Below are 19,867 nucleotides of genomic sequence, written 5' to 3'. Positions count from 1 at the left end.
TCCAAAAGCTGAAACAACGTTTAGAATTTCAATAATTGTACCATGTCTACTCTGGCTGGGGTGCCTTCAATGATTCCAAACCTCTACAATGTCAATATCCTCCTCCCTGTGTTACAGATGGTAAAACTATGGCGCTGAGAAGTTAAGGAATTTCTTCACGGTCTCTTAGCTAGTAAACAGGATTTCCGGGTTGGCCTAGGACTGTCTAATTCCAATGCTGGATAGGGACATGAAATGGCAGATTTCAACTGCGTGGTCAACTTCCGTGAAAATCTTTGATAGTTGATGGACTTTTCATTGGCTGGGGAGTAGAGTGGTGGAGGGCTGACATTTTTATGGAACATACACAGTAGGTCTTCTCACCTGGATACTGTACTGTAGTTTCTTGGAGAAGAAATTTTGAGTTTACAACCTCCAAAGAGAAATGCTCTTTTTAGATTTTTGGCTTGGGGTGTCTTTGTGTCATGAAGATCAACTCCGTTACTGGGGCATGGAAGAGTAAAAATAGATTTCCCATTAGCAGCAACAAGTAGCTGTTGTTTGTCAGCCAGAAGGAAATTCTTTCATTCTTTTCCTGCTTTATTTCTTTTTCTGCCAACAGTTAAGCCAAGTTCATTGTAGAGTGGGTGAGAGCCAACTTCATGCTTGGGTGGAGTCTATGGTTACCTACAAGAGATGACTTCAGAGAAGTGAGGACCAGGGAGCTGAACACAAGCAGGACTTGAGAACACCCCCCCACCACCTCTCAAAAAAATAGAAGAAAATAAGTGTAACTTTCATGAATATATACAAAATTAAAATTATTCAGAAAATCTAGGAAGAAGCTATTTTAACTTAGCAAATATGCAAGTTTTATGTCATTGTCAAAGAAAAGGTGGGTGTTTTTTGTTGTTGTTGTGTTTTTTTATTTTTTGTTTTGTTTTGTTTTGTTTTTGAGACTCAGTGCCTACAAAGTGCTAAATCTACCCCAACTAAACTAAACCTCTTCCTCTAAACATCTACCCATACAGATATCTGAAATCCCATTTTTTAGCAGTAAGTCCCCCTAGCCAAAGTGCTCTCTTTCATCTGGATAGGTTTTCTTTCTTGAGATAAATACCCTGGGAGTGAACACATTAATTCAATATACCTCTGGGGAAAATAATTAGTTATCAGATGTGTTTTCTCCACACCAGAAAGACCCTGGGTCCCATGAAAGCATTTGCAAAGGGCAATACCAACTTCAACCGATGTGTACAAAAGTTAGGACACATTTTGCTGACTGATAGTTTTGCCCTAGGCCAGTCCCTAATTCTATAAAAACTTGCTAGGGAATTATAAAAATCACAAAATCCTATTATTATAAGATGCAATTTCTCTCTGTTTCAAGGCTTTGTTGAATTCATTAAAGTAATTTTTTTCTCTCTCTCTCTCCTAGGAAAACAGTGCATGGGATGTGAGGGTTGACACATTTCTGGACCCAGGTTAAGATCAGATAACCTTCGTATTTTATAAACAAAGAAGCGAAGGGCCAGCGAAGCTTGTTTTGTACAAAGTTTCTTAGTTGGTGACAAAGCAAAGATGAGAACTGAAGCAGTCACATAATCACTAAAAGAAATACGCCCCCCCCCCCCCCCCCCCGCAGCCCCCAGCAGATTCCCATCTGTCAAACAGTTCAGCAAACACAAATAGTCGGTTACTCTCTTTAGGAAGAAGTTTGTTTAGTTCAGCCAAACTTATTATATTTTTCAACAGATGAGGTAAACCAGATTCAGCTCTACTTTTTTTTTTTTTTTAAACATATGGGGCATGGGAGTCTGCTAATAGGAGTTGGTGTGTGGTGGGGATGAGAAGAGAATGCCAAATTAAATGAACAATTTGAACTTAAACCAGAAACATGCTGCTGATGAAAAAAAAAAAACAAAACACAAAAACAAACTATGTTGGCTGTCTTAGATACATCATTATCATTTCCTCCTTGAACTGTGTGTGTAGGATGTTGTGGTGTGATATGTATGCATATGTATATGCAGATGAGTGGTGTGGTGTGCATGTTTGCCTATGTGTATACATGTGTGTGCATGGGTAATGTGGTATGTGTGCATGTGTATGGATGGATGATGAGGTGTGCGTGTGCATGTGTGTATGTGTATGTGCCTTTGGTTGCTATCTTCTGTGAAAAGCAAAAGGGAAGCAGCATTTGATCCAGTGAGGAAAATCCCTTAATTAACAGTTGAGCTTTCAAAGGTTAATGAGACAGTCAAGCAGCACTGTCAACCCCAGCTTCTGTCAACCCCAGAATTCCCTAAAAGCACTAGCGAAGAAAGTTGGACTGAGGAAGTGATAGTGGGGGAGGGGTTACAGGCTGTATCTGGAATATTAGGACTTCAAATCAAGAACTTCCACATGACATTGGTGCTCATTCTCAGCTCTGCGTTGATGAGAAGTCAGAAAAGGAGCTGCAGAAGGATGCCTGTCCATGGTTTCTGCTTCCTTTGGAATTTCTTGAGAAAATCCCAATCCCTATTTGAAAAAGATAACCAGTTACTGTTTTCTACTACCTTTTTTTCTTGGCATTTAATCTAGAAAAACGGAAGCGCCAAGAAAAGAGTTGTCACCCAGATGTAGCACTTCAATTCAGCTGTACATGCCTATTTATACAAGTATTTTAATGTTTGCAGACAAAACTGAAAGAAGTCCTTTTAGCACTTCAATGACCAATGCTCAGGAATTAAGAGATGGTAAACTCTGTCCAACAGTCTGATAACGGTGGCCTCAGAGTTTCAAGATGCTCCTTTAGCACCTCTAGAATTCAGAAGCCCAGGGCAAGGGACTTTGCCTCCTGCCAAATCTCTCCCTTAAGAAACATCTATCACTGGGGGAGAGGGGTGTCAGCAAATATTTCCTATACAGCATCCCTAGTAGGTATTTAACTCTTGGAGCCATAGCTCTTTGCAATAGCTACTCATCTCTGTTGTAGTGCCATAGGCAACACCTGAATGCATGAGCGCAGCCATGTGCCAATAAAACTTTATTTACAAAAACAGGCTGCTGGGCTGAGTTTGGTTCACAGGCCTTAGTTGGCTGATCCCTGATTTATCAACCATGGAGTGATGTGATATTTGGTAACATCAACATGTGGGAACTTACTAAGATTCTCATCAAACCCCTTTGTCCTTTTTATATGTTTTCTCTCCCTCTCTCTCTCTCTCTCTCTCTCTCTCTCTCTCTCTCTCTCTCTCTCTCTCTCTCTTTTCAGTTTAGTAGAATTTACTTAAGCTTTGGTAGGGTTACAAGAAGAGGGTCATATCACCAAATGAGGAGCTTTTTCTCCCTTTTCCTCAACCCTTCCTTCCCTTTGCTCTCCTCTCCTCTCTGCCTACAACCCATCCAATTTTTTCTTTTTTGTTGTTGTTGACAATATAATCAATTTTATTAGCAAAATCTAGGTAAATTCTATCATATTTAATATAAAATTTAAGTTTTCCCCTCTGCATTATCATTGTTTTATTGTTTGAAGCATTACAAATAGTAGTACATATGTCTCCTTTTTCCCCTCCTTGACCTCCCCCAGCCTCCCCTACCCACCCACCCCCGCATATGCCTTCACCTGCCACCCTCCCCGTGTCTTGTATCCATTGGTTATGTTTTCTTTCTCATTATGAAAATAAGATATGGTCATTGTAAAAATGTAGAGAAAAATAGAAAAGATACAAATTATTCATGCCCTCAGACATACTCCTTAGATTTTGTTTTATGGAGTCAGAGCAATGCTGTATATTATTGCAAGTACAAATTTATCTAATTCTCATATTTTTATGCTATTTGCAACATAAGTTTGACTTAATTTTACTGCTTTCTAGTATATAGATTGTTTGATTAGTTTTTTCAGGACCTGTGAGGAGTTTCAGTAATATAACTTCTTCTCTCTGGTGCTTGAGCTCTGAAGGAACTTCCATAAGGGAGTGAAACCCACTAGCTTGTTCCTCACAGGTCAGGATGTGTAATAACCTTGAAGTAGGTGTGTGTGTGTGTGTGTGTGTGTGTGTGTGTGTGTGTGTGTTAGGGAAACAAACTTGTTACTGATATGGTTTCCTGAGGCCCCTGTTAAAACCCATACAAGCCCTTCGGGAAATTCTGTATGGTTCATGCACAGTCCAAGCTTTGAGCAGCCCTGGGGGTTGGCAGATCTCAGAAAATGCTGCACCAAAATATGGTGCCTTGGCTTTTGAATACTTTCAGCTGAAGGAATTCAAGAAAATAGCAGAAGGAGGAGGTCACAGCTGACCTTCTCCCTACTCTTCCCCCCAGACACACGTCATAAAACCATGATGTGAGAATCGCACTCCCCACACCCGGAGGAAATGAGCATCCTTATCTGGGAAGACAAAGAATCTGGACAAACAACAAATATGACTTGCTAAGTCTCCCCCAGTTGACTACACTTACCTCATGCTCTTTAACCTAGCAGGCACGTGTCCCCTCTACATCCAACTTCGCATGAGAATACTCATGTCCAACTCTTTCTTCGGGCCTTCATTTCTTCATGAGGCTCCCATGTCATGTAAATTTTATACTCAATACCTTGATATGCTTTTCTCCTGTGAATCTATTGGTCAGTTTAACTTTTAGACCCAGCCAGGCACCCTAAGAGGGTGGCAAACACTTCTCCCTGCTTTACATGGCAGTGTATCAGACAGGAGATTCCTGTATATTTTTTCACTCTGTGTGAAGGCTCATTCTCCAACTAGACAGAAATGCCCCCCCCCCCCCCCCCTACACACACACACACACACACACACACACACACACACACACATTTTTGCTATTGCCAATTTGGTCATTTGTCTAATCAATGGTATCTCCAACAGAGAATGTAAGTTCTGGTTTCCAAGACTTTACCGGATATAATTAATGTGTAAAACCTGATGCCTAAAAACACAGGCATTTGGATTTAGAGTGACTTTCCCATTTCACCCACTACCCTTGTGTGTTTCTAAAATAAAGCTCTTTCTATTCTGTAGTTAAAGCGAGGTGCACTTACTGAGAAAAACAATAGGGAATCAGCACATGACTCTGGACCCGAATGATCTAAGCTAGACACAAATATGAAGAGCGGAAACCAATGTAATAAGGGCCGTGATACTTTGCAGAGTGGAAGTTACCAGTTGGACAGAGATTTACTCTCAGGCTCATGGGAGATTAGTCATATTTGCTCAGCAAATGAATAACAAAAGGCAGCTGGAGTGTTGGTTTTAATGTAGAGGCCATAATTTTTTAAAAGTACTTAGAAATCAGAGACTTGCAGTGGTGTCTATGAGAATACAAACTTGGCCGCAAACTCCTTCTCTCCTCTGCTTGCACATCGGGGAAATAGGGATAACGATAGTCTACCTCTGAGTTGCTGGAAGGATACACTGAGACCATTGATGTAAATCCTGGTTGCAAATCTGGGACGAATGCAGAGTGAGTGTTGCTGTTGTTTATGATAGAACCAGGAAAATAATTACAACTCTCGATGACTATTAAATTCTCCCAGACCTTTTATTGACAGTGTTGCACTTGCTCTAGTTTGTTTCTATATTCTGTAAAGGTAATAAGACAATTATGCTATAAACTACACCATTAGTTCATTACAACTAGACTGCCCTCAAATTAATACTAATTAGTGATGTTTATATGTCATTTCAATAAAGGTGTGCATGTTTGCTTTGTAATACCACTGGGAGGGAAAAAGTTAGGTGTCTTTTTGTTTTTAAGAGTAAAAATGGAGGAAGCTAATAGAAAGTGAAGATGAAATATTTATTTCAAGCATTATTCAGTCACGTTAAGTGCTGCTTCTTAACAATGAGAACATTATCCATGATGCCAGGCAGAAGGAAGATCTATCTCTCCAGCTTCAGCACCAGATTAGGGTGGAAAAGAGTGGGGCATGAGGCACATCAAAAAAAATAAAAATAAATAAAAATCTTGAATGTTTCTAAAACTTTCAATCATTTGAGTTTGTCTGAACAACTTAGGACTCATCAATCATCTCTTTTAAATTGTGTAGGCAAGAAAGCTCAATTTGGGAGGAGTGGGCTCTGGAGTTGGCTCCAACATGGTTTATTATTTTCAAAAATAATTGTCCCAGTAAATTCAACTTTAAAAATTAGAGGTATCCTTTACCTTTTAGTGGTGACACAATCTAAAAGGCTCCCCTTGTACAGAAATCAGAATTTCCCAAATTTGCCAACCACACCATGAGTCAGCTGTAGAAACACTCCTCCTCAGACAGCTCAGGGAACCAGCATTTCTTTTTTTTTTTTTTTAATATATTTTTATTGATTTTAGAGAGGAAATGAGAGGGATAGAGACAAACATCAATGATGAAAGAGAATCACTGATTGGCTGCCTCCTGTATACCTCCTACTAGGGATCAAGCCCACAACCCAGGCATGTGCCCTTGGCCAGAATCGAACCTAGGACTCTTCAGTACGCAGGCTGACGCTCTATCCACTGAGCCAAACTGGCTAGGGCAGGGAACCAGCATTTCTAATAAGTGACTCTAGTAATCAGACAGGGCAATGCTTCCTAGCAGTGGTTCTCGGCCCTGAGCTTGTACTGTAATCTTCTAGAGGCACCAAGGGCAGCAACAATGATGGATGCCCAGGCCCCACCCCAAAGTAAATCAGCAGCTCTGCAGTCGCCTGGCCACTAAATTCTTTAAAGTGACCCAGGCAATGCAGACATATAGCCAGGGCTGAGCAATGCCGTTTCCCTGCCTTACTACTCAGTGCCATCAGCTGACATGGATGAGCAGCACTGGGGACCTGGGAGAGAGTCAGCAAGGTAGGCCCTGCCCACCCAAGTCCCCTCAGTAACCATCTGTGTTTGATCAATTCTTGGGGATTTCTGCACATTGGAGGTCGACAGGGCCCTTCTAGTGCCTCTCAACAGAACATACCTTTCCTCCCCCTCCCTCTTTCCATTGCACCACCAGCAACACAAGTAGCTTCACATATTTTCAGGGGTCATTTTCTTGATACTGTTGGCCACTCATTGAAAGCCAACTGAAGAGGGATAGGGTGAAGGCAACCTATCTGTTTCAAAATCATTTATTAAAGTATGTTAACAGTGTACACTGCCCTGACTCAAACACCCCAGCAAAATGTAATTGGCAGTTTCTGTTTTATGTTCCATAATCAAAGACATTAAGGATCACTAGCATTCACATCTGCAAATTCATTTAGACAGTTTTCTTTAATTAACGATGAAGACACTACAGTTCTAAGTACCAGACAGAATCAGGGAGGAAAACTGAAAATAAGCATAACACTCTAAAGAAAACTTGGAAAAGTAAAACACTTCTAAATAAAAATATATACCTGGCCTGGTACCCATTACATATATACATAATGCATGTTATACACATATATACAATAAATGTTTTGGTAGCAATACAGACCATGCTTGGTCCTTTTATACACAGATGAAGTAGCACCATGAGCAGCACCACCATCTTCAGATGATAAACCAAACTGCACATACATGAAATGAAAAAAATATATACGTATTTAATTTGGCCCACCCTGTAGCCAAGAGGTGTAAGGAAAGAGCTTTGCAAGAAAAATTGTCCCAGGAACTATATTCTTAATCCAGTAGAAAAGTTCTAAAACAACGAAAGACTAAAAATGTCTATACAAATACAGGCAAGTTTTCCTGTTCACTGTATTTGCCTATCAGGTGGTATATTGGGTTAACATTGGGGAAATTAATCACTTAAGCAAAGAGAGAAACTGAAATGCAGGGTGAATGGCAAAAGTCTATAACACCAGATCTCTTGGTATATACATCACACATGCCAAGTCATCAATAAACCATGAAAGGAGGACAACTCCCCAGCTAAGTCATACAGTTTCTAATCTTACAAGCTGATAATAAGCTCCTTATTATTGAAATTCCTTAAGATTAGGGTGAAACATCTTCAATATCCTTCTACTTCCTCCCAGCGCTTACGTGATGTTCTGGTTACGAGGAGGGAGGGATACCTCAACATGCCACCTGATGCATATTTTCTCTATCTACAATTAGGGGATGGATTACGGAGCTATGGAAGGACCTCCAAGGTTTTCTCTGTCTTGGCTTTGGAAATGACCACAGGCACCAGCATTCAACCATTGATGTTTTACTAACTACAAGAAGATTGTTTATGCTCTCCATAGCAAAGGTCGCAGACTAGAGGTCTTTCCTTAGTATTGGCAATGTCACATTTCTTCATATCCCTAGCAGCTCATGCTTTTTCCTCTCTGGGTTTCTCAGCAGCCTATATGAATGCAGCATCACCGCCAACCAACATTCACCGTGTCCTAGGAACACTCAACTCCCCTGTCAAGTCATTGCAAAGAAGCGATATCATATTTGGCTTCCATCCATCCTCCTTCACATGCCTTCCAAAGGGTTCCGTCTCTCCCCAATCAAGGTCTTAATTCCCACAGTGTCTGGGACTTCAACACCTCCTCATGTGATGGACTGACCCGCAGAGCTCTGCCAAAGCACTTGGAGCACTTCACAGTCATCCCATTTCTCATGGCTCTTTTGTGTCGGTGGACAATGAGCTTCCCTCCCCCGTCTTCAACCTCCTCTAGTAAATAAAGCTAAAATTTTCAACGACATGGCACATTGCATTCAGGAACACAACAGAGCTTCACAGGATTGCACAACCCTGTTTCTTACAGTGTAGTACAGTTGTTTCTTAACACTCTGTCTCACATTTAAAAGATAACTAGCTAGGAAACAATAGTCAGGGAAGGAAAAGTTAGAAATCTCTACCTCTGGCTAGATGATTTTTAGTAAATGAACATTTGCAGTCAACCTAGATTAGTCAAGAGAGTCCCTGACCTTTGAAAGTGAGCAAGAAATAGCCACCAATGTAACATCAGAACAGTATTGACTCAGGCAGTTGATCATTAATGGATTCTCTTCACTTCTAGCTGGTTCTAGAACTTTTTTTTTTTTTTTCCCCAGAACAAAGCTATCATCGAAATCATGAAATATATTTGTTCTCTCCACAAAGGAAAAATGTTAAAACTCTTCCTAAGTCTCTAAAAAAGAATACTATGAAAGTGGTCTCATGAAGAAAAAGCCAGTAACTTATAAACAGAGGCCACCTGATTCCCCATTAATGTGAGCTTTTAGCTGGCCTACAAATACTTTGAAATGGATAAAAGCCAAGTCTCCCCAACAGGAACTGAACACACGGATTCAGCAGCTGCTCAAGATCAACCTTTCCCCCCCCCCTTCAAATACCAGCAACTTCCAGTTTCAAATCGGTGAAATTTGATAGCACTTTCAAACCCAGCTTAGGGACCACTAGAAGCAGCTTAGATAAGAATGTCTACCCTTATGCCATTTAACTGAACAAAACATCAGAGAACTAGACACCACGAGATGGGGTTTTCCAGTCTGTTCATTCCTACTCTCACCCAGAATTGGTTGATAATGCCACATGCAGAGGTATCTCGGAAACAATCAACGTTTAGGTTCCTTGAGAAATAATAACCAGCTTGACAGGAAAATGATAGGGGCTGACTTTGTTCATTGATTTCTGTTTGGAAAGAGCAGGATAGCCTACTTGTCTCCTACACTAGCAAGAGTATGAGTCAGAATACTTGAAAAATGAAAGTTAGTTTGACCAACAAAGTGTTTTTCATAAAAGAGAAAAAGAAAGTTCTTATCAGATTTTTATAATTGGTAGTGTTTTCTCCTAATAGGAAATGATGTAATTTAGCAAGTTCCTTGAAAACAATGGATTCATATGACTACAGACCTATTTATCTTAGAAATTGATGAGCATGCAAATGATTAGAATCTGCAACAATGAACATTGTACACCAGTCTGTGAGGTACAGGCCATCCAGTTGAATTAACAGTAACACAGGCCTCAGCAGTGTAAGGGGTTTCATGTATCTCCCCTCCCTTTTGAGGAGAGCACCCCCAACCCTGGCTCTTTCCTTTAGCCCAACCCTGCCCAGGGAGCACAGTTCTACAAAAAAAATAAAACGTTGCTACATCAACAATAGGGCTGGGAATTTCTGATACAGAGTTTACACAGACTCCGAGGGAACCTGATATTGGCATTACTCGCTTAATTTATAGGAAGTTTCCTGGTAAAAAGGTTAAAAACTCTGTAGGCAATATCTTTTAAGTCTGTTCATTGCCATTTTCTATTTCCAAAGGAAAAATTCCAAGATATGAGTACTTGCCAAAGAAGAAAAAAATTAACATTTTCACTGCTGGTAAGATATTTCAATAGCTGGTCATTAAGCTTTGGTGGGCTCTCTGTACACTGGGTTTTATTAACTAACCACCAATAGTCTAGTACCCACAAGGGCAAATGGGCCAAATTACATTCAATTAAATCATGAAACACTGGAAGTTCTCAGAAAGCATGAGATAAGCTGTTAAAGAAAGTGGCATGTAGCTCTGGTCAAGACAAAAAAAAAAATTAAAAAATAAAACAGTTTCTGGAATTTTAATTTCTGATTAGAAATTAAAGACAAGCTCACTTGTCTTAGTATCTTTCTTGAGACAGTGTAAGAAATGAAACATCCTGATGTGTGCACAAAAGAAAATGGTGCAATGTAGCAGGAAGCTTACAAAAGTTGGGGGGAGGGGAGAAGAAAAGATCAACAATCTCTAGTTTATTATGAATAGACAGAAATTTCCAGAATTTACAAACACCCACATTGTTCATTCCAAAGAGAGCTTTTGATTTGAAGGGATTGCCCATGTCTCCTTCTCTGTACAGTATGTACAATGGAAGACTTTGATTTCCTTTTCTTATCTTTCGGCTTCCATTCAATTGCCAATGTTAAACTGACACTCGAAAATACCCAGTAGACTATATACCTTTCTTCAGCTCAATTAACATGGCCTATTGCCTTACAGGAAAAATACAAAATTAAGATTGATTCTTGTAAGGATCTCAGCTCAACACCAGGGCTATAATACAAGAGATAGTATCAGCAAATATAACTATACAATTGAGAACCACCTATGGCACTATGATTCTTATATTATTTTTCTGAGTTACAATCTTAAAACAAGGGCCGTACCCTAGTCTACGCTTGTTAGCCTTGTTTTAAGCATTTGCTCCACTCTTTACAACAGAACATTGCATACCTCAGTTCCACATCTAAAAAAAAAAAAAAAAAATGTGCGCTGTAAGAAAAGTTTCATTTTAATTAAAAAAATTACACATATAAATCAAAACCTATGTTAAATATTTAACATTCTCTCCACCCAACGCGAACTGTTTTGTGTGAAATAATTTACAACGATGCTCTGTCGCACAGTTTCAGCAGCAGATGAAATGTATCGTGTAGATGGCGATGAGAGGAAACCCATTCTCTCGCAGCATGGTGTGGGGCACAGCAGCTCATGTGGTCAGCTAAGTCCTTAAGGTTGAAGATGAAATTTATGCAGACTCATTGTCCTGGTGTCACAGTGCTTTTTTTTTTTTTTTGCTTGGCACAATAAAGAACGTGCAGTTCAGTCAACGGACTCCTGAGGATTTGTAAAGTAAACAAACGGAAATGGATGCATCGTACCATCTACAGAGGAGGAAGATGTGAGGTCCTGGTTGTGAATCGTGAAATAGTTCGAGTCTGGGTACCCATGAGTTAGAGGAGGATTTGCTGAGGTCATTTAGGTCTTCATTCTGAAAAGGAAAAGGAAAGAATTCATCACCTGGGCACCTGGATATCACTTACTATTAGAGAGTAAGTCAACCTGGACAGAGAGGCAAAGTCAGTCACAATCAACCCTAGAACTTGGGTTCCTATTTCCAAGGCCCAGAGCTCTTTCCAGGAGACCACGATACTGGCTCCCCTCACCTTGGCCGAACACTCAGCTCTGGGATGGTTCAAATAAATCTGGGATGACTTATTGGGAGAAACCTGGGAATACAAATAAGGTCAAATCATTTCTCTTTTCTCATCATACCCTGGAGATCAGGTTCTTTCTACTCCCCACAAAGCCAAGCTTAAAAAACAACCTGCTCCACTGCCCCACTACCCATCGGTGATGTGTCAGGCCTGCTGGGTCCCACTCTCATCCTTTGCAGTACATGTTAAGGAGTTAGCTCATCTGATCTTTTAGGATTGTCATAGGAAACCCTGAAATTGTTAGGGTTTTGGCTTTTAAAAAAGAAGGCCTATCATATCAGATGAACTGAAGTCACAGGCACAAACAGTACTGTGTGCTTAAATAAAATCAACAATCTGTATTTAACTTCTTTTTTTTTCTCTCAAAATGCAAGAGTCCAAAGCAATCACAAACCCAAAGTGGTCAATATTAAGTCAGCAAACAAATCAATGTGATTTGGAGGTTTCAGAGGCTTAGCAACACAAAAATACATAGCGCTTTGATGTTCTTCCGATCAAAACAAAAATGTACATTACAGTTATTGTGGAAAACTACAACAAAACAGGCCAAGCAGGTAACAGAGGAGCTGTGCTGAATCTTCTTTTGGTTAAAAGCCATCTGCAAATTTTAGAATTTGAAGTCACAAGGCTTACCATTACAAAACCTGAAGTCGGGTTTTAACTTGCTGTTGTTCGACATGAGCATTTTAGGAACAAAAGGAAACCCAAGCAAAACAGACCAAGTTAATCATTAAATAATAAAAAAAAAGATTCTGATTTAGGTCGAATAGAATAAATTATTCTGGTAGAACCACATTTCTTTTATACGATTCAAGAAGGCAGACCTCAAGGGTCGTTAATCCATCCCCTCCAATGAGTGGATCCACCTTTTCAACCTCATAAAAGCTTCTTAGGTTCTCAAGTATCAACACTAGAGAGACTTTCTGGCATACATATTTTTCATGCATTTTAAAGTTCTCTATAAATATCAACATTTATAGAATGTCCTAAATAGAGCAGTTAATTAATAAAAACTTGTTGAATTAGTAAAATGGTTGCACTAAATACTATGGAGAATACAAAGCTGAATTGTGCCACAGGCCCTCCTTTCTAGAATTTCTAGAAAGGAAGCTCCATTCACAAAGAGATAGAATGCAGAGTAGAAAGGGATGAATTCCACAGTAGATGCACAGGAAGAAAGCTCTAGGTGCACAGAGGAAGGAAAGGCTACTTTAGCTAGGAATAGAAGGGAAGTACCTCACTGATACACTTGGTTTGGTTTGGAAGACAAAAACAGCTTGGGGATGTGGACACAGGGATTGTGTTTATGTTGCTTCCAGTTGCATCTCCAGAGCTCAGCAAAAGGGCTGACACATAGCAGGTACTCACTAAATATGAGCTGAATGAATGATAGGGACAAAGCACACTCCATTGAAAGCACATAATGAAACAAGGCCCAATCATGGACTGTTGAAGCACGAGGCATCTGAAAAAGGGTAGAAGGAGTTAAGTCTACAAATGCAGATTGGGGTAGATGGGGAAGAGCCTTGAATGGCAGGTCAAGACACCTTTATCTAAGTATAGGGGATAACAAGGATATACTGTGTTATGATCAAAGTGCAGTGGAGATCACCAATGTCAGCTGCAAGGACAGAAACTCACACAATTAAAAATGTTGAGCAATATAGCTGTTTTGCTTTTCTCTTTCCTCTTGAAGGAGGGTATGGCTGAGATCAGTCAGCATTCACTATTTACATAGTGGCTCAGGTAGGTTGAAATTTACCAAATGAGACCTCAGTTTTATGAGATTTCTGTTTATTTTAAAATATTAGCTCTACCCCTAAATAGGTAAATAGCCTATTATACTGTTGACAAGCAGACAACACATAACAAAAAGGCACTCCAGGGTATCCCGTAATTGCCAGAGAAGCAGGATTGACTTTGCATAGTTTCTACAAGTGAAAGGCTAACCCATCCTCTCACAGCCCCCAGAGAATGGTCTACAGATCTCTTAGTTTCAAGTTTCTCCTGAATTTATATTGTGGTCTATCAGAATGTTCCTACCAGAGTATCTAGGTACAGCTTTACTAACACAGTTTCACAATGCTGGGCTGAACATGAGGTAGGAATGCCACACTTTACTAAAGGGCTGAGACCAACACACTGCTGCATGTGAAATGAAGGACAAGTGAAGGACCTGTCTTGTCATTACATGGGCCAGATCTTCATGGATGCAGAAAGGAGGAGACTGGGAGCCTGATGAGAAATGAAAAATCTATACTGTCACCAGCGATGGGAATCTGCTGCTTTGGGGCACTCTGAAACCATTCCTGCAATTTCCCACCAACATGTCTATTCAAAGAGCAAGAAATAAAAGAATATATTAATTCCACTATCTACCTTCCCTCCAAAGTCTAGCATACTGTTTTCAAAGCCCTTTATCATGAATTCTGATCAACACATGTCTCATTCACTAATGGTACCTACCGGTGCCATCAACTCAGGAGTGTATATAAAAGTGAAAGCACCTGACAGGTAATCCTGACTAGGAGGAAATGGGAATGGGAATGGGAATGGGAATGGGAATGGGAATGGGAATGGGAATGGGAATGGAGGGCTATAAACAGGCCATAGAGATTGGGAGACATTTTCAAGGGAACGTCTGAAGTTCACATCTGTTTATCTTCGTACAAGTGTGTGTGTATGTGTGTGTGTGTGTGTGTGTGTAAATATACATAAAGTTTAGCTACAGAGTAATGACATGGATTTTTAACAAGCATCCTTCAGTGGGAACTGTCTTTCACTGCAGCCACCTTGGGGTAATACTTATTTCAATCAAACAGCCATTGTTCGGGGCATTTTTGGAATGCCTTCTCAAGTTCCCATTTCTTTTTCTGCGACTGCCTTCTCAGCCGTGGGTATATTCTTTTGAATGGTCTCTATAGCAGCCAGTCTTGTCCTTCAAAGGCCTATTTGATCTTTGGAGACAGCCAAAAAGCTTTGAGAGCCAAATATGGTGAATAAAGGGGCTGATTAAGCTGGGTAATGGTTCCCAGAGAGGTATTATCTAAAGCCAAAGGACTCCAAAATTGAAGTTCCCAAAACAGAGCTGTTCACAATTGCCCTGATAGTTTTGTTGGAAAGGAACTCTCATAACATTACAGGCATACCTTAGCATGTGCTTCACGGACTTAAATTCAGCTGCCGATATCCTTGCCTCTACACACATGTAATTCAAGAAGGGCTGAGCTTGAATAAAGGAACTCACTTGAACAGAGGCAAACATGTAGATCATGCATTTTTGTAATTTAGGAATTTGTTTTTTAAAACACACACACACACACACACACACACACACACACACACACTACCCATACTAGCCTCCTGCAGTCATTTAATTCAACAAACATCTGTTGTGTGACAAATGAAAATGCAATGATAAGGATGGTGATATGCACTAAAAAGCAAAATATCGGTGTATGTATATTTAATGCACTTTATATGTAAAACCCCAACTGATTCACACCAACCACACAAGGCGAACATCACTACGATGTTTTACAAATCCAAAAACTCATTTGTGACACTCATAAACTGGACATAAAAAAGCAAAATGTTTCCTTGCAGAAGAGCTGTGCAAATAGCAAATGGTAATGCTACTATGATACATTCTCTCTAGTTACATCATTGGGGAATAACTCGGGAGCCCAGAAATATGAAGCACCTGTCATGAGATTTAAGTGGCTGGAAATTACATTCTGACAACCACGCCAGCATCGACTGTACCCTTCCGTGTGTCTTCTTGTAAGATAAAACCCACCCCGTCCTATTGCCAGTAATGAAAAATGTAATTTCTGAAGCATGATCAAATACTGGTAAGTCAACACTTGAGCAATGCTACTTGAGACCTATGGCTTTTTGCATTAGTGCATCCGGTAGGAATTTACATATTCTGGATGGGACCCACTTCAACCATGCCTACTACAGCTGAAAGACAAACAAAGCTACAGCTGCCTTTCACACTGTCAGCCTACCCATGAGTCTTCACTGTGAAAGCAGCTGAAAGCAGCCCAAGGTTATGCCTATAAGTACAATGAAGCGATCAGTCCTCTTTCATCAATGCATTTTTATTCAAAGCCATTGATTAATAGTTTTTATCTTGTATTTAAATGTGTTGAAACTTCCTGCCAATTTGCTGAGTCAAGTGTAACAAAGTTACAAATACCTGGTTAGAGCATAACTAACAGATTCTACTTTTACTAAGAAAATTGGAGTAAAATATTATAAGCTGCTTGGCAACTGTCAAAGTTAGTCAGAAAGTAACTCTTCCTCATCCAACAATGTTTGAAAAAAAGATGATTACAGTAATGACTTTTCTTCAAAGGAGATCATTCTTTGAAATCTTATATTGTTTGATTCAACTAGAAAAATTCGTATAAATAAATTCCTCCTCTTAAAGAAACGTGTTAAAACAGCATATTTCTCTTTCTCTTAATATAAACAGCTGTGACTTAAAAAAAAATCTTGAGTATAATACAGAAAAATTCTTGAGTATAAGTTATAGTCTAATAATAAATGTTTAAATAGGGTAGGAAAATAATATTTTGATCATGTTTAGATCTTTCCCATTCTTAAAAAAAATTCTGTGATGAGAAAATCTATGGAATGCTAACCAACTTTTTACATTTCTAGGTATTCTATCCCTTTCTTATACTCTCAATCCTTTCTGCAGGGGCAGAAGTATGGCAGATTGACAGTAGAAATAGCCTCTGTCTTCCTGGCTTTAGTTTCCAAGAGCCTAAGTCCTTAGGGGAATGGCACAGGCCTCGTATTTGCAAGAACCAGGAGGTGGGGAGGGAGGGGAAAGTGGAAAGAAATGAGAGCAGATGTCCATGGGTCACTCTGTCCTTTGCAGGGTGCTGAGCATGGCACTTGGGACATCTCTCTATAACTTACAATATCTTCCCAGGTCTGCTTATTTCTTATTTCACACAATTATAATCAACTGCAAACTGCTACCATGACCACAATTCATTTCTCCAGCTCTCTCACTGATGCTGATGCAATTAATTCATGGTACCATTCGTTTAGAGCTGATCAAGTCATTTGGAATGCTTACATATTAATAAAACACCTTATTAAACACTGCAAAAGTACTCTGTTTTTTAAGCATACCTGAAATCTGGCCAATGGGCCCAGTAGGTTTGTTTTTCTTATTACATATGTATGATTCTGGGGGTGCATAGGTGTTCCTCATTTTAACATTCACAACCTTGCAATCTCAGGTGGACAAACCAGACCTCTGATCCATCTGATGGATTGTGAAACCCCTCACTAAAGGAATTCCTGGCTTAGAGCTTGGGTAGCACCAGGTGGTTTGGATGATAGCACTAGGGAGAAAGCGGCATTATCAGCACAACTCTGCTAGCTGTGGACATCAACCAAGGTGAAGGGAAAGAAGAGCTTCGAGTTTGGGACAAGGGGAGAATCTCTGCTTTTCACAAGGACAGCTGGGAGGTGTGAGAAGCTGAGACTTTGGGAAAGGACAGACCTCAGTCCTGAAAAAGCATTGCTTTCTTTTTCGAAAGCATGCTGATTTAAAGCCTTAAGACCATAACCACTGAAAATTTATATATATATATATATATATATATATATATATATATATATATATATATATAATTGAACTAAAGACCTAAAGTTAGAGGTAAGACCAACATGTTTGCTACTTCTGTTGAAAGGAGAAAGCCATTTTAGCTAACGAAAGGAAACCAACATTAAAAAAAAAAAAAAAAAAAAAAAAAACAGGCCAGAACTGAGCTGGAAAGACTTGGTTTCATGGTCGTAAATGGCAAAGGCTAACACACCAGCCAAGCCAACAGAGCTGCTTAAATAGCACTTTTGCCTGGTGCGAGTCACATGGGAGAGGAATGGTGGAAATAACAAGGTTGCTGGCCGGCCCCTCCAGCGCGCAGGGTTGCCAAGGAAGAAAATTCAGACAGAGCTGCCAACATGTGAGAGGCCATCTCGCTCCAGTTACCCCTTTGTCCCACAGAAAGACTTTCTGGCAGGGCTGGTGACTTCAGGAGACCACCAGTGAAGAAAGACACACGTATTATGAAAAGGAAAAAAGAGAGGGAGTGACCGAAGAGAGACCATCAACACCAAGCCTGTGGGCTCCCGCTGTGGTCCACTGGGGTGACTTCTGTCAGCATGTGTGTTACTCCTTCCTCAGCAACCAAGAAGGGAGGAGGGGGGTCTGGAAACATTTCAAGAGGGTTAGGGGCTTATGGAGAAGGCAGATTACAACACCAACAACAACATATGGTTCTCAACAACTAAATGTATTCTGTCAATGATAGATTAAGGAAACCTGAACAAACATCCAGAATCTTTTAAGCCAAAGAATATTCACGTTAGTTGTTTCCCATTCTTTTTATTAACAAGAGCATGTTGGATGAAGCAGAAGATAATTTAAAGATAAAGCAGATAGGGTTCAACACCATAATAGCCCCTCCAGAGGTAAATTAAAACGGCTCAAATCTCTCTTCTATCAAAATGATCATATGGCCCTGGCCAGTTTGGCTCAGTGGATAGCTGTCTGCGGACTGAAGGGTCCCAGGTTTGATTCCCATCAAGGGCATGTACCTTGGTTGTGGGCACATCCCCAGTAGGGAGCATGCAGGAGGCATCTGATTGATGTTTCTCTTCAATGTTTCTAACTCTCTATCCCTCTCCCTTCTTCTCTGTAAAAAAAAATCAATAAAATATATTTTTAAAAAATGATCATATGTCTCCATGTACACAATGGTCAAGGTAAAGGAACTCAGAAAAACAACCTCTCCACCCTTCAAGTCAGACTACACACGCTGTGGGACAGGAAGCTTTAATTTTCACAGAGTTCAACGCTAATAAACCTGTTACTCAAAGACACGAAGGTAATAAGATATGATCTTCCCTACCTGAGTAAGAAAGTCATAAAAGTCAGTGTTTCTTCTGCTTTCACTGGAGCTGTGTCTGTGGCATTCTCCCTCAGAGGAATCACATTCCATTTCTGAAGGTTTATATTGTCATTTCACATCTGTGTTGTTGTTTTTTTTTATTGTAATGTTCAGCAATACAGGATACAGGTTTTTATCGGTCTGACTTGGATACAAACCAGTGGATTGAAATTCAGATCACAGCTTAGTTTACAATGGGATGTCGAGATGGTAAAAAGTGTTTGCAACACCGATTCTGCAATTAGGCAAAAGGTAACCCAGCAGATCTGCTACCACTGCCTTTACTTTTTCTGTGAAACACTAAATAGGTTTTGCGTTCTTTGCCCCACTCCCTGGAGTCCTATAACAAATTGCTTTAAGAAAGCAAGTGCCTGACTTTACATTTGAGTAGTGGTCTTGCTCTCCAATTGTTTCTTATCAACTATCAACAACTTTTCAGTGATGGCACGGGAACTAGAGGAAAGAACAGCATTTGCACAGAGGCCGTGGGTCTGTAGCAGGCTGAGGTAAGGATCGTTAACACCACTGACATCACTTTTGGCAGCTGGGGAAAAGGGAAAACCTATGTTTAATCTATTTCCTACTCACCACAAGTTTTAGCTGGAGTCACAGATAATACGGGCTGTGGTTGACTTTATGGAAGAATTTGGTAATGCAAGAAAAATGTACTGAACTGAACAAGCATCTTTACAAGGAATCACGAGGTACCTCAGCTGTGTGGCCCTGCTTGCCTTGCTATAGGTTTTTTTGGTCATTAAACCGGCTTAACAGAGGACAGAACCATTCCCAACTGTTCCTAGGAAGTTCAAGCTCAGTAGAAGACGTTCCCTACTGCACGCACCTAATTAACTTCTCCTGGAAACCATTATCATAAATCACAAACAAAAAGGTTTTAGCCTATGTCTTTCTTCTTGCTTTGAGATACCAAGAGGAAAATGTTGGGAAGAATTTAATCCAGGAGTCTTTGAAGTTAAGCGAGCT

General features: G+C 40.0%; 1 protein-coding gene across 1 annotated transcript in view; it reads right to left on the bottom strand.

The window, feature by feature from the left end:
* Positions 1 to 7,060: 7,060 nt before the first annotated feature.
* Positions 7,061 to 19,867, bottom strand: part of IRS1 (insulin receptor substrate 1) — a 59,364-nt gene continuing 46,557 nt past the window's right edge. The window contains exon 2 of the mRNA XM_084891622.1: positions 7,061 to 11,680. The gene's annotated coding sequence lies outside the window, so the exon portion shown is untranslated. The remainder of the gene's footprint in view (positions 11,681 to 19,867) is intronic.

Source organism: Pipistrellus hanaki (assembly GCF_964339955.1).
Source record: "Pipistrellus hanaki genome assembly, chromosome: 8".
In the NCBI taxonomy this organism is placed as follows: Eukaryota; Metazoa; Chordata; class Mammalia; order Chiroptera; family Vespertilionidae; genus Pipistrellus; species Pipistrellus hanaki.
This window is presented reverse-complemented; position numbering and strand designations above follow the sequence as displayed.